The following is a 12,325-nucleotide window of genomic DNA, read 5'->3' as shown; positions in this document are numbered from 1 at the left end:
GTTCTCATGACATGGTGGCTGCCTTCTCTCAGGGTGAACAAGCCAAGAGAGTGCAAGGTGAAAGCCAAGCCACAATACCTTTTTTTTTTTTTTTTTTCTTTGAGATGGAGTCTTGCTCTGTCGCCCAGGCTGGAGTGTAGTGGCATGATTTCGGCTCACTGCAACCTCTTCCTCCCAGGTTCAAGCCATTCTCCCACCTCAGCCTCTCGGGTAGCTGGGATTATAGGCACTTACCACCATGCCTGGCTAATTTTTTAATTATTCTGTGTTTTACCATGTTGCTCAGTCTGGTCTTGAACTCCTGGCTCAAGAAATCCACCCGCCTTGGCCTCCCAAAATGTTGGGGTTACAGGTGTGAGCCACTGTGCCTAGCCCCAACTCATAGTTTTTAATTGCTGTGAGTGCTCCATGGTATGCATCATTAGGAGGAGAGCTTTTTAAGAAGGCAAGAGAATTTTACAAATGTGGCAGAGATGGTCAATAAGAAGGGTTACACATTGGGAGATTTAGTAGCATGGAGGCCAGTGGCAATGTTTGGTGGAGCAGGTTCTTGGGGTCGTGGGGGTAGAAGCCAGACTGCATCAAGCAGAGGCCTGTTTGGGAGGAGAGCAAGTTAGACATTGAATGCATTCAGCCTGTGAGGGAAGCTGGACCATGCAGGGAAGGAGCAAGGGGATGCAGAATCAAGGAAGAGCTTGGAATTTTTAAGCTTTTGTTTTCTGAATAATCCATGTTCAATGTAGAAAAATTAGGAAATTCAGATGAGCAGAAAGAAAATAACAAAATGGAAAGTGTATTCACTTCTTAGGGCTACCGTAACAAATTACCACAAACTGGGTACCTTGAAAACAACACAAATGTTGTTTTTGTTTCTGTTCACATGGTTCTGGAGGCTAGAAGTCTGAAATCAGAGTGTCAATATGGCTGTGCTCCCTCTGAAGGCCCTACGGGAGTACCCTCCCTTGCCTCTTCCTAGTTTCTGGTGGTTGCTGGCAATTGTTGATGTTCCTTGGCTTGTAGCCACGTCCCTCCAATCTCTGCCTCCATCATCACAGGGTGTTCTTCCTGTGTGTCTCCTCTGGGTCTGTTTTCTCTTATAAGGACACCAATCATTAGATGAGGACTCATCCTAATCTAAAAGGGTATCATCTTTTTTTTTTTTTTTTTGAGACGGAGTCTCACTCCGTCGCCCAGGCTGCAGTGCAGTGGCGTGATCTTGGCTCACTGCAACCTCTGCCTGCTGGGTTCAAATGATTCTCCTGCCTCAGCCTCCCAAGTAGCGGGGATTACAGGCATGTGCCACCGCACCTGGCTAATTTTTGTATTTTTCGTAGAGATGGGGTTTCACCATGTTGGCCAGACTGGTCTCAAACTCCTGACCTCTGGTAATCCGCCCACCCTGGCATCCCAAAGTGCCCACCCTGGCATTACAGGTGTGAGCCACTGCACCCCACCAAGACCTCATCTTAATTTAACTAATTATATCAGCAAAGACCCTCTTTCCAAATGTGGTCACATTCTGAGGTTCCAGGTAGACATGAATTATTGGGGAACACTATTTGACCTAGAGTTTCTTTTTCCCTTCTTTCCTTTCTTTCCTTTGTTTCCTTTCTTTCTTCCTTTCTTCCTTTCTTTCTTTCTTGACACAGGTCTCATTCTGTCATCCAGGCTGAGGAGTGCAGTGGTGCCATCTTGGCTCACTATAAGCTCACCTTTGAGGCTCAAGCTATCTTCTCACCTCAGTCTCCTGAGTAGCTGGGACCCACTAGTACGTGCCACCATGCCAGGCTAATTTATATATATATTTGGTAGAGACAGAGCTTTGGCAAGTTGCCCAGGCTGGTCTCAAACTTGTGGGCTTAAGCAATCTGCCCACCTTGGCCTCCCAAAGTGCTGGGATTATAGGCGTGAGCCACTGCACCTAGCAGTATATTATTTTCCCCTCTCCTCTCCTCCCTTTTTCTCTCTCTCCCTCTCTGTCTCACAAAGGATGAGGGGAAGCATGAGCATGTTTATAGATGAAGTGAAAGAGGAGAAAAGAAGAGGTTGGAGATAAATCTTAGATACTTGATAGATCAAAGTCTCAGCAGAGAATGGAGAGATGGGTTGGAGAGCACTGGGGAAGGGGATGGACCTGGGGCCTGCCTGGGTCACATAGCCTTGCCTGGTCTCTGACTCCCAGCCTGATGCAGAATCACTCTCCTCAAGAGCATCCTGCCTAGGTACAGCCTTTCATGGGTCAGCCTTAGCAAAGGGTGTGATGGGAGGGAAGTGGAACATGCCCCAAATGGGATCAAATGCAGGGCTCTGGGAGAGAGCTGACTGGAAGGATGCTTGCATCCTATCCTCTACCTCCTCTCTGGGATTTCAGGAAAACATAATGATCATAATGATATTTTTATGTTTTCCTGTGATGTTGGTCATCTTCCTCCCTGCTTCAAGTTTTGCCTGTATCTTATAAACTGGAAAAACCCAAGAAATTCCTATATTCTGTATAGTTCAATAGTACGTAGTAGCCTCTATCAGTTCCCAACAGTTAAACTTGGAAGCAAATTTAGCTAGTATGTTTTTATTTGCTTGTGAATAAGCTACATGTTTAATCAAGTACATTAGATATGGAATTTTATTTTATTATGTTTTTAATTTTTATTTATTTATCTTTTTTGAGACAGAGGCTCCCTTTGTTGCCCAGGCTGGAGTGCAGTGGTGTGATCTCAGCTCACTGCAACCTCCACCTCTCAGATTCATGTGATTCTCCTGCTTCAACCTCCTGAGTAGCTGGGATTACAGGCGTGCTCCACCGTGCCTAGCTAATTTGGTGTTTTTAGTAGAGACAGTGTTTCATCATGTTGGCCAGGCTGGTCTCGAACTCCTGACCTCAGGTGATCTGCCTACCTTGACCTCCCAAAGTGCTGTGATTACAGGCATAAGCCACTGCGCCTGGCCAGATATGGCAATTTTAAATGCAGCCAAAATTATAAGATATTTTATGCTGTTAACCTTTGGAATTATTACATATATCTCAACAATTCTACAAATTTCTGTTAACTTTGTGGTTCTGAATCCACACTTTTAAAACTAATAGGTGTATGTTCACTGAGGGGGCAGATCTGAAAGACTGTGGAAAAGTCCTTTCTATTTTTTATTATATTTTATTTTTATTTTTTGAGACGGGGTCTCACTCTGTTGCCCAGGATGGAATACAGTGGCACAATCTTGGCTCACTGCAACCTCCACTTCCGAGCTCAAGTGATTCTCCTGTCTCAGCCTCCCTACAGGCGTGCACCACCATGCCAAGCTCATTTTTGTATTTTTTGTAGATATAGAGTTTCACCATGTTGCCCAGGCTTGTCTCAAGCTCCTAGGCTCAAGTCATCCGCCTGCCTCGGCCTCCCAAAGTGCTGGAATTATAGATGTGAGCCTCTGTGCCCTGCCAAAAAGTCCTTTCTAGAGTAGAAAATCATCCCTATTACAATTCTATGTAGACTCTAGCATGTGGTGCTTCCTAGTTAGCCCTTGTGTATTAGTTCATCCTTTAGACATTAAGTACCAGAAAACTGAACTCAAGCTTATATATATGCTTTTGAACTCAAACTTATGTAATTAGAGTTTGTTGGCATATGCCACTGCAGTCTAGGAGTTTGATCTAGGAGCTCAGTGATGTCATCCAGCGCTTAGTTTATATTTTCAATTCTGTCTTCTATGGTACCAGCTTTATCCAAAGGCTACCTACCCTCATGGGGGCAAGATGGCTGTCAACAGCTCTTGGGTCTACATACTTCTTCCGTGTAAGAGAAAATTATACTTTCTTCTCCAACTATCAAAGGAAATGCTGGGCTTCACTCTGATTATATGAGTTTAGGTCATGTGCTCAGCAATTGTTATGATCTGACATGATTGGCTTGGGTCATTAAGGGCCTGGAGCCCCTAAAATGGTATAAATTCCACCCATGGCTAAGCACAAAGAGGCGTTTTCTTCAAGGAAACTCTGGAATACTTTTAGAAGCGGGAGAAAATGGGGAATGAATTTTGCATAGTCAACCCTACGATTGTCCCCTATACTTGCTTCTTTATCCTCTGCTAATCATGATTTCTTAGCTTCTCCTGCAATTGGAACCTCTTGAACTTGATTTATAATCCCCATGCCCTGTCCCATTCACTACTAACTCTTCTCATTGTATTCACATAAGAGGTCTGTTCTTATTTATTTATTTTTAAATTTAGAGACAGAGTCTCACTCTGTCGCCCAGGCTGGAGTGCAGTGGTGATCTCGGCTCAATGCAAGCTCCACCTCCCGGGTTCACACTATTCTCCTGCCTTAGCCTCCTGAGTAGCTGGGACTACAGGCACCCGCCATCATGCCCAGCTAATTTTTTTGTATTTTTAGTAGAGACTGGGTTTCACTGTGTTAGCCAGGATGGTCTCGATCTCCTGACCTCGTGATCTGCCCGCCTCGGCCCCGCAAAGTGCTGGGATTATAGGCGTGAGCCACCGCGCCCGGCTCTTCTTACTAAATAGAAGCATCGTTCTGTAGAAAGGTGGAAATTTCCCTGGAACCCATTCTTCCCTGCCCAAAGCAGTAAGCCCAGGACAAAAAGCCCCTCCTAGAATGCTGACAGCAAGGACCAGAGGAACAATACAGTCTGAGGGTCAGAGCATCCCAGAAACATGGCCAGTTTAAAACCAACACTTGGCCGGGCACGGTGGCTCACACCTGTAATCCCAGCACTTTGGGAGGCCAAGGCGGGCGGATCACGAGGTCAAGAGATAGAGACCATCCTGGCCAACAGGGTGAAACCCCGTCTCTACTAAAAATACAAAAATTAGCTGGGCATGGTGGCGCATGCCCGTAGTTCCAGCTACTCGGGAGATTGAGGCAGGAGAATCGCTAGAACCTGGGAGGTGAAGGTTGCAGTGAGCCGAGATCACGCCACTGCACTCCAGCCTGGGCGACAGAGTGAGACTCTGTCTCAAAAACAAAAAACAAACAAACAAAAAACCCACCACTGGCCATGGAAATGTACTCATCATTACAACTCTAGTTCAGCACACACAAGGTGTATAGGAAAACCAGTATGATAGGCCTGATGACCCTGGGCAGGTAGTCAAGAGTAAAGTTTCTTAGATGATGAGAGGACTGGTACTTCTAGTCTCTAACGTGCATTCTTGAGCAGGGGTGTGATGTACCCTACAGAGGACATACTGGCCCCTGTAGCTTGACAACACAGGGAGACCAAGACCAGGGCAGATGTGTGCAGGACCTTGAAGGCAAGAGAGTTAAGAAAAATCCCTATCTAAGTGGGAAGAGCATCTCCCACTCAGTGCAGTGAGCTTCAGGCATTCATCAGATGTTCAGTGAGTTCTGATTAGGGACTGTGCTGGCCTTGAAGCTATAATGAGGAACACTTTGTTCCTGCTCACGCAGAAACTACAATAGGTGTGGGTGTATATTACTTCAGTTTCTTTTGGCTTAGGAAGCAGAAATGATCTTGCAAGCTTGTTGGAAGAATTTTAGAGGTTCTTAGAGAATTTGCAGAAGATAGCTTGGGGCCCCTTACTAGCCAGAGGTGAATAACATCCTCTGAAGAGTGATATTATTTGTGTGAAGGAGTTTCAGTGTCTAGTCTTTGTATGACCAGTCCCAAATTGCTACGGGGAGACTGTGACCCAGCTGGAATAAATCATCTGTGGTTTGGGGTTAAGGTTTATGAAGTACACACTTGGTTGTTGCAATCCTACCTGTGTGTATTGAGTGTATCCCCACTTCCTTCCCTCTAAGTTGAGTGCCCCAGAGATGGGCAGAATGCATGAACCTGAAAGCCAGTGTCTTCTGGACAGAGAGGTAGACAGGTAGACAAGCACCCAGCAATTACAGCTCAGTCGTCAGTGCTGTGCTAGGGGAAGCATAGAGTTGTGTGAGAATACATCAGTCAAGACCCATTTGGAGGCAAGGTTTAGAAACCCAACATATTATGTTTTAGGGGTTGTTGCAAGTTTTTTTTTCTTCCAGCTTTTAAGTTCAGGGGTACATGTGCAGGATGTGCACACTTGTTAGATAGGTAAATTTCTGCCATGGCAGTTTGCTGCACAGGTCATCACATCACCTAGGTACTAAGCCCCAGCATCCATTAGCTATTCTTCCTGATGCTCTCCCTCCTCCCACCCCCGACCCTCTAGAAGCCCAACTTAAACCAACTTAGGCAAAAAAAGGGGACTTATTAGAAGGCTCACACTGAGAAGGATGAATGGCAGGTGGTATCAAGGTCATTGGAACAGGCGATTTGAGTGCTGCTAGGTCTTCTTTTCTCAGTCTCTCAATTCTGCTTCTCTCTCTGTGTTGTTAACTTCTTTCTCTTAGAAAAGCTTTCTTTACATAGCAAGAAATGTGGTCACTGGCAATTCCTGAGTCTCACCATCTCCTGGCCTCACCAACAGAGAATAAATAAATCTTTGTTCAGCTTCAGTTACAAAAATCCTATGGAATGACAAAGATGGATTGGCTTTACATATGAGTCCATCCGGCTGGGCACAGTGGCTCATGCCTGTAATCCCAGCACTTTGGGAGGCTGAGGTGGGTGGATCACCTGAGGTCAAGAGTTCTAGACCAGCCTGGCCAACATGGTAAAACCCTCTCTCTACTAAAAAAACAAAAATTAGCCGGGTGTGGTGGCAGGCGCCTGTAATCCCAGCTACTTGGGGTGCTGAGGCAGGAGAATTGCTTGAACCCGGGAGGCAGGGGTTGCAGTGAGCTGAGATCACGCCATTGCACCCCAGCCTAGGGGACAAGAGTGAGACTTTGTCTCAAAAAAAAAAAGATATGAGTCCATCCCTGCATCAATGGAGTGTACCTAGAGAAGTAGAATAATGTAAAACCATATGCCACACTAAAGCTGTATGATGATTTAATGACAAACCAAAATGATTAACATCAAGTACTTTAGGTTAATAGTCCTGTACTAGTTATCTATTGCTGCATGATTAATTACCCCAAACTTCGTGGCTTAAAACAACAATAAATATTTATGATTTCACATAGTCTCTGTGGTTTGAAATTTAGGACTGACTTAGCTGGGTGGGTCTGCCTCAGGGTCTTTCATGATATTGCAGTCAAGGTGTTGGCTGGGGCTACAGTCATCTGAAGGCTTGACCGGGGCTGGTGGATCCAGTTCTAAGATGGCACACAAGAGTGAGCTCACTCAGTTCCTCCCTATGTGGGTCTCTCCACAGGCAGCTTGAGTGTTCTCATGACATGGTGGCTGCCTTCTCTCAGGGTGAACAAGCCAAGAGAGTGCAAGGTGAAAGCCAAGCCACAATACCTTTTTTTTTTTTTTTTCTTTGAGATGGAGTCTTGCTGTGTCGCCCAGGCTGGAGTGTAGTGGCATGATTTCGGCTCACTGCAACCTCTTCCTCCCAGGTTCAAGGGATCCTCCTGCCTCAGCCACCCGAGTAGCTGGAATTATAGGTGCATGCTGCCATGCCTGGCTAATTTTTGTATTTAGTAGAGATGGGATTTCATGGGATTTGGTCTTGAACTCCTGACCTCAAGTGATCTGCCTGCCTCAGCCTCCCAAAGTGCTGGGATTACAGGTGTGAGCCACTGCACCCAGCCTTTGAATTTCTGAAAGAGGGATAGAATAAATAACCATAGCACAGCTTCCTTCTTTTTTTCTTTTTTCTTTTTAGAGATGGAGTCTCTGTCATCCAGCTGGAGTGCAGTGGCATGATCTCGGCTCACTGCAACCTCTGCCTCCTGGGTTCAAACGATTCTCATACCTCAGCCTTCCAAGTAGCTGGGACTACAGGTGTGCACCACCACGTCTTGCTAATTTTTGTATTTTTGGTAGAGACGGGGTTTCACCATTTTGGCCAGGTTGGTCTTAAACTCCTGGTCTCAAGCAATCCACCTGCCTCAGCCTCCTAGAGTGCTGGGATTACAAGTGTGAGCCACTGCGCCCAGCCAGCATAGCTTCTTTCTCATTCTCCAGCTTTTCCTCCAGTGGGCCTTTCTCCCCTCTGCCATCTCTCTTTCCTTCCCTCTAGAAGCATATCAGACTGCTGCCTGTCTCCTGTTAAAAATATAAGCTTCTGGCCAGGTGTGTTGTCTCACACCTATAAGGCCAGCACTTTAGAAGGCTGAGGTGGGAGGATTACTTGAGTCCAGGAGTTTTAGACCAGCCTGGGCCACATAGTGAGACCCCTGTCTCTACAAACAAAATAAAAAATTAGCTGGGCATGGTGGTGGATATTCATAGTCCCAGCTTCTCAGGAGACTGAGATGGCAGGATCACTTGTGCCCAGAAGGTTGAGGCTGCAGTGAGTCATGATCATGCCACACCTCTCTCCAGCCTGAGTGACAGAATGAGATCTTGTTTTTAAAAAAAGAAAAAGGCTGGGTGCGGTGGCTCATGGCTATAATCCCAGCACTTTGGGAGGCCAAGGTGGGTGGATCACCTAAGGCCAGGAATTTGAGACCAGCCTGACCAACATGGAGAAATCCTGTCTCTACTAAAAACACAAAATTAGCCAGGTGTGGTGGCGCATGCCTCTAATCCCAGCTACATGGAAGGCTGAGTCAGGAGAATCACTTGAACCCGGGAGGCGGAGGTTGTAGTGAGCCGAGATTGCACCATTGCACTCCAGCCTGGGCAACAAGAGTGAAACTCTATCTCAACGAAACAAAACAAAACAAAGAAAAAGAAAAATAAGCTTCTGGTAAAGCAATACAGTTTCATCTGGAGTTGGTCATTCTCGACCCTCCAAAGCCTTCTTGTCCATTTGTTCAGTACACATCATGAAAACCTAGGAGTGATTACAAAGGAAAGGAACCCGTTGTCTCTTGAAGGTGGGTAGTCAGTCTGAGGAAGTTCTGCAAGAGAAATTTTACAAAGCTCTCTATATTGGCATGGTGTTGGATGATACTGAGTCATAAAGTAATGAGTACTATTTGAAGGCCAATAATCATTCACACGTGAAAGTTTGGGCTGCTTCTTTAAGATATGTTTGTGTGGGGGAAATAAGGTACAGGTTAGTAACATCTTGTACTTTGGGTTTTTGCCAACAAATACGAGACCTTCCAGTTTTAGGACTTACCCCATCTCCTCTCATCAGTGTGACTTTGTTGTTATTTCTTTTGTGTAGGTTATTTGTCATGGCAGCAACTCAGTTTATTTAAAGTGTTTTATCATATTTCTGTGAGCTGGTTATACCATCTTGAATTATTTAACTCAGAGTAAACACTGAGGTAGTGTGTATGTGAAAGAGTCTACACCATATGTGTTTATGGAAATGTGCTTATTGAGATGTCGTTTCCAAGCACAGCATCTGCTCTTGTGCATCTTTTATATTATTTTGCATGGAGCCTATACAATAATTGATCTCCACCATCTGATAGTTTTCCTTTTCAGACAGTTTCCCTTCTTATGTTCTTGATAAATGATAATGTTTAATATTTGGGAAGAAAAAAGCATCTGAATTAAAAATAAGAATGATCAATAAAATGTCTTCTGAGTTATTTAATTTCCATTATGCAGTGCCTGCTGTTTAGAAAGAGCTGAAGTCTGTGCATTTAGAAGAATAAGGTTTTCTGAATATTATCTCAAATGGAAAAGCCCAAGTTTACTCAACCTGTGATTCACACAGAGGTCTAGGTCTCATAAAGACTGCTGAAAATAAAATCCTCCTCTTCGTCCTTTTTCTATGGACTGAACATTTGGGCTTTGGGTCCCTATAAATGTACTCTGAGTTCCTGTTTACAGTGTTCCTAGGCATCCTGCCTTGCTGCACAAGATGGAGTTTTACAATGTCTGGTATTACCTAATGGCTTCTTTAAATTGCAAATTCACCTTACCATCTTTGGTTGTCTCTATGGAGAGAAAACTTAGTAAATCCCCAAATACAGCCCCACAGAGACCTATACACGCACATGTGCTGAATTCAGAAAACAATGAGTCATGCAATCAACTAGTGTTCATCTATCTTCTTAAAATAGCACTTGAAGTAATTTATTATTAATAACATTTCCTGCTGGGCACAGTGGCTCACACCTGTAATCCCAACACTTTGGGAGGCTGAAGTAGGAGAATTGCTTGAACCTGGGAGGTAGTGGTTGCGGTGAGTCAAGACTGTGCCACTGCACTCCAGCTTGGGTGACAGAGTGAAACTCCATCTCAAAAAACAAAACAAAACAAAACATGTCCTGAGTTTTCAAAACCAGAGAATTGAGTCTATCTAGGGGATCAGCTTCTTGATTTACCAAAAATATATTGGTTCAAATGCAGTAAAGGAACTGCAACCATCTTAACTGTAAAACTGGCGAGGGACTCAAGCACCTTGAAATGTCATGTTCACTGACATCTCTCTAGTGTAGTTTGCAAACCACTGGCAAGATGCAAGATGATTTTAGGTGGTGCATGGATACGCTTTCAAATGATTTAATCATTGTTTACTTATTCTGGACTGAATAATCTCCCTTTCAAAATTTATGTCTAACCAGAACCTCAGAACAGGATCTCATTTGGAAACAGGGCCTTTGCAGATGTAATTAAACAAGGATCTTGATCTCTGGTATCTTTATAGAAGAAAGAAGAGGGATATTTGGACACAAAGACACACAGGGAGAAAAAGGTCATGTGACTATGGCGATAGAGACTGGAATGATGTCGACAAGCCGAGAACACCAACAAGCCAGGAAAAAGGCATCAGACAATTTTTCCCTGAGAACCTCCAGAAAATCAACACCTTGATTTTGGACTTCTGGTCCCCTGAACTGTGAGAGAATACATTTCTGTTGTTTGTAATGATTTGTTATGGTAGCCCTAGGAATCCGATGCATTTATTTATTCATTCATTCATCCATTCATTCATTTATTTATTTTTGAGACATGGTCTCACTCTGTCGCCCAGGCTGGAGTACAGTGGCAAGATCATGGCTCACTGTAGCTTCAACCTTCCAGGCTCAAGAAATCCTCCCACCTCAGTCTCCTGAGTAACAGGGACTACGGACGTGAACCACCATGCCCAGATAATTAAAACTTTTTTTTTTTTTTGTAGAGACAGGGGTCTCTCTATGTTGCCCAAGCTGGTCTTGAACTCCTGGGCTCAAGTGATCCTCTACCTCAGTATCCCAGATTGCTGGGATTACAGGCGTGAGCTATTGTGCCTGGCCATTTAAAAATATATTACACAAAATAAACATGATGGTATTATAAAACTTGTGATTTCTCAGCTGTTAATGTTTAGACTAATAGTCCATAAATTTATTTAGGCAGCAAAAAGTGCATTGATTAAAAAACTTAATTTCATAGGAGGTAGGGAGATATTGCAAAAATGCTGTGAGTGGTTCATGGATGGATAAGCAGTTTGGGAAAACACTGCTGTTTGCAGCCTGTGGCTCCTTCAACCTGTAGTGGCATGGTGGGAGATCTAGGTCAACATTTATCTGCATTCCTAATAACTCTGTGATTTGGGTAAAATACGAATAATGGCCTTGAGAAGCCCCATCTTCCTCAGCAGTAAAAATGGGAACAGTAATAAATATCTCAAAGGACTTATGTGGGGATTGAGTTCCTTTTCCTTCAGCCTTGAAATATCAAAAGCTTAGTTATCTGAACCAACTCTGCTGAGTGTGGGGGTGGGGGTGGGCTCCTGGCAGCTGGGTTGATGTACAAAAGAACATTTTGTAATCATTGGCCTCAAATGTGGGTTGCCAGTGATAAATATATAGGGCTGAGCAATATGGGAAGTGAATTGTGGTAAAGTGGTAGCAACTGATGCAAAGAACCGCTGATGAATCACAGCTGAAGTCAACTTTCTATTATTTCTGGGTCTTATCATGCATTTAATGAGTTACAATGTCCTTCATTTCTCCCTCTTTTCAATATGATCATGTCACAGTTCATAAAAGTGAGGGAAAGAACTCTAGATGCAATCTGACTTCTATCTTAGATGTAGGAAAACCTTTGTGAATTCAATGTTAATTTCTAGGAACACTCTAGGATGGTTTACTAAGCAGATGATATGTGAGCACTTAAAGGAGAATATTTTGATAAATAGGAGTTGCATGGATTTTCTGGGATTCAGAATTACTTTGACCACTCTAAGCACTTGTCTGAAACCAGCAATATAAAATGGAGAGGGAATAATAGAGGTAAAATCTATTGTTCGCTAGCAAATGGGTAGGCACTGTGTTAAATGTTATCTCATTTAATCAGCGCTGAAACTCCTGAGTGTAGATATTGCTATTAAAATGCTTTTTTTTTTCTTTGATGGAGTCTGACTGTCACCCAGGCTGGAGGGCAGTGGCATAATCTTGGCTCACTGCAACCTC

The sequence above is a fragment of the Colobus angolensis genome, unplaced genomic scaffold (genome assembly GCF_000951035.1).
Source record: "Colobus angolensis palliatus isolate OR3802 unplaced genomic scaffold, Cang.pa_1.0 Scaffold10, whole genome shotgun sequence".
Taxonomy (NCBI): domain Eukaryota; kingdom Metazoa; phylum Chordata; class Mammalia; order Primates; family Cercopithecidae; genus Colobus; species Colobus angolensis.
Note: the sequence above shows the minus strand (reverse complement) of the source record.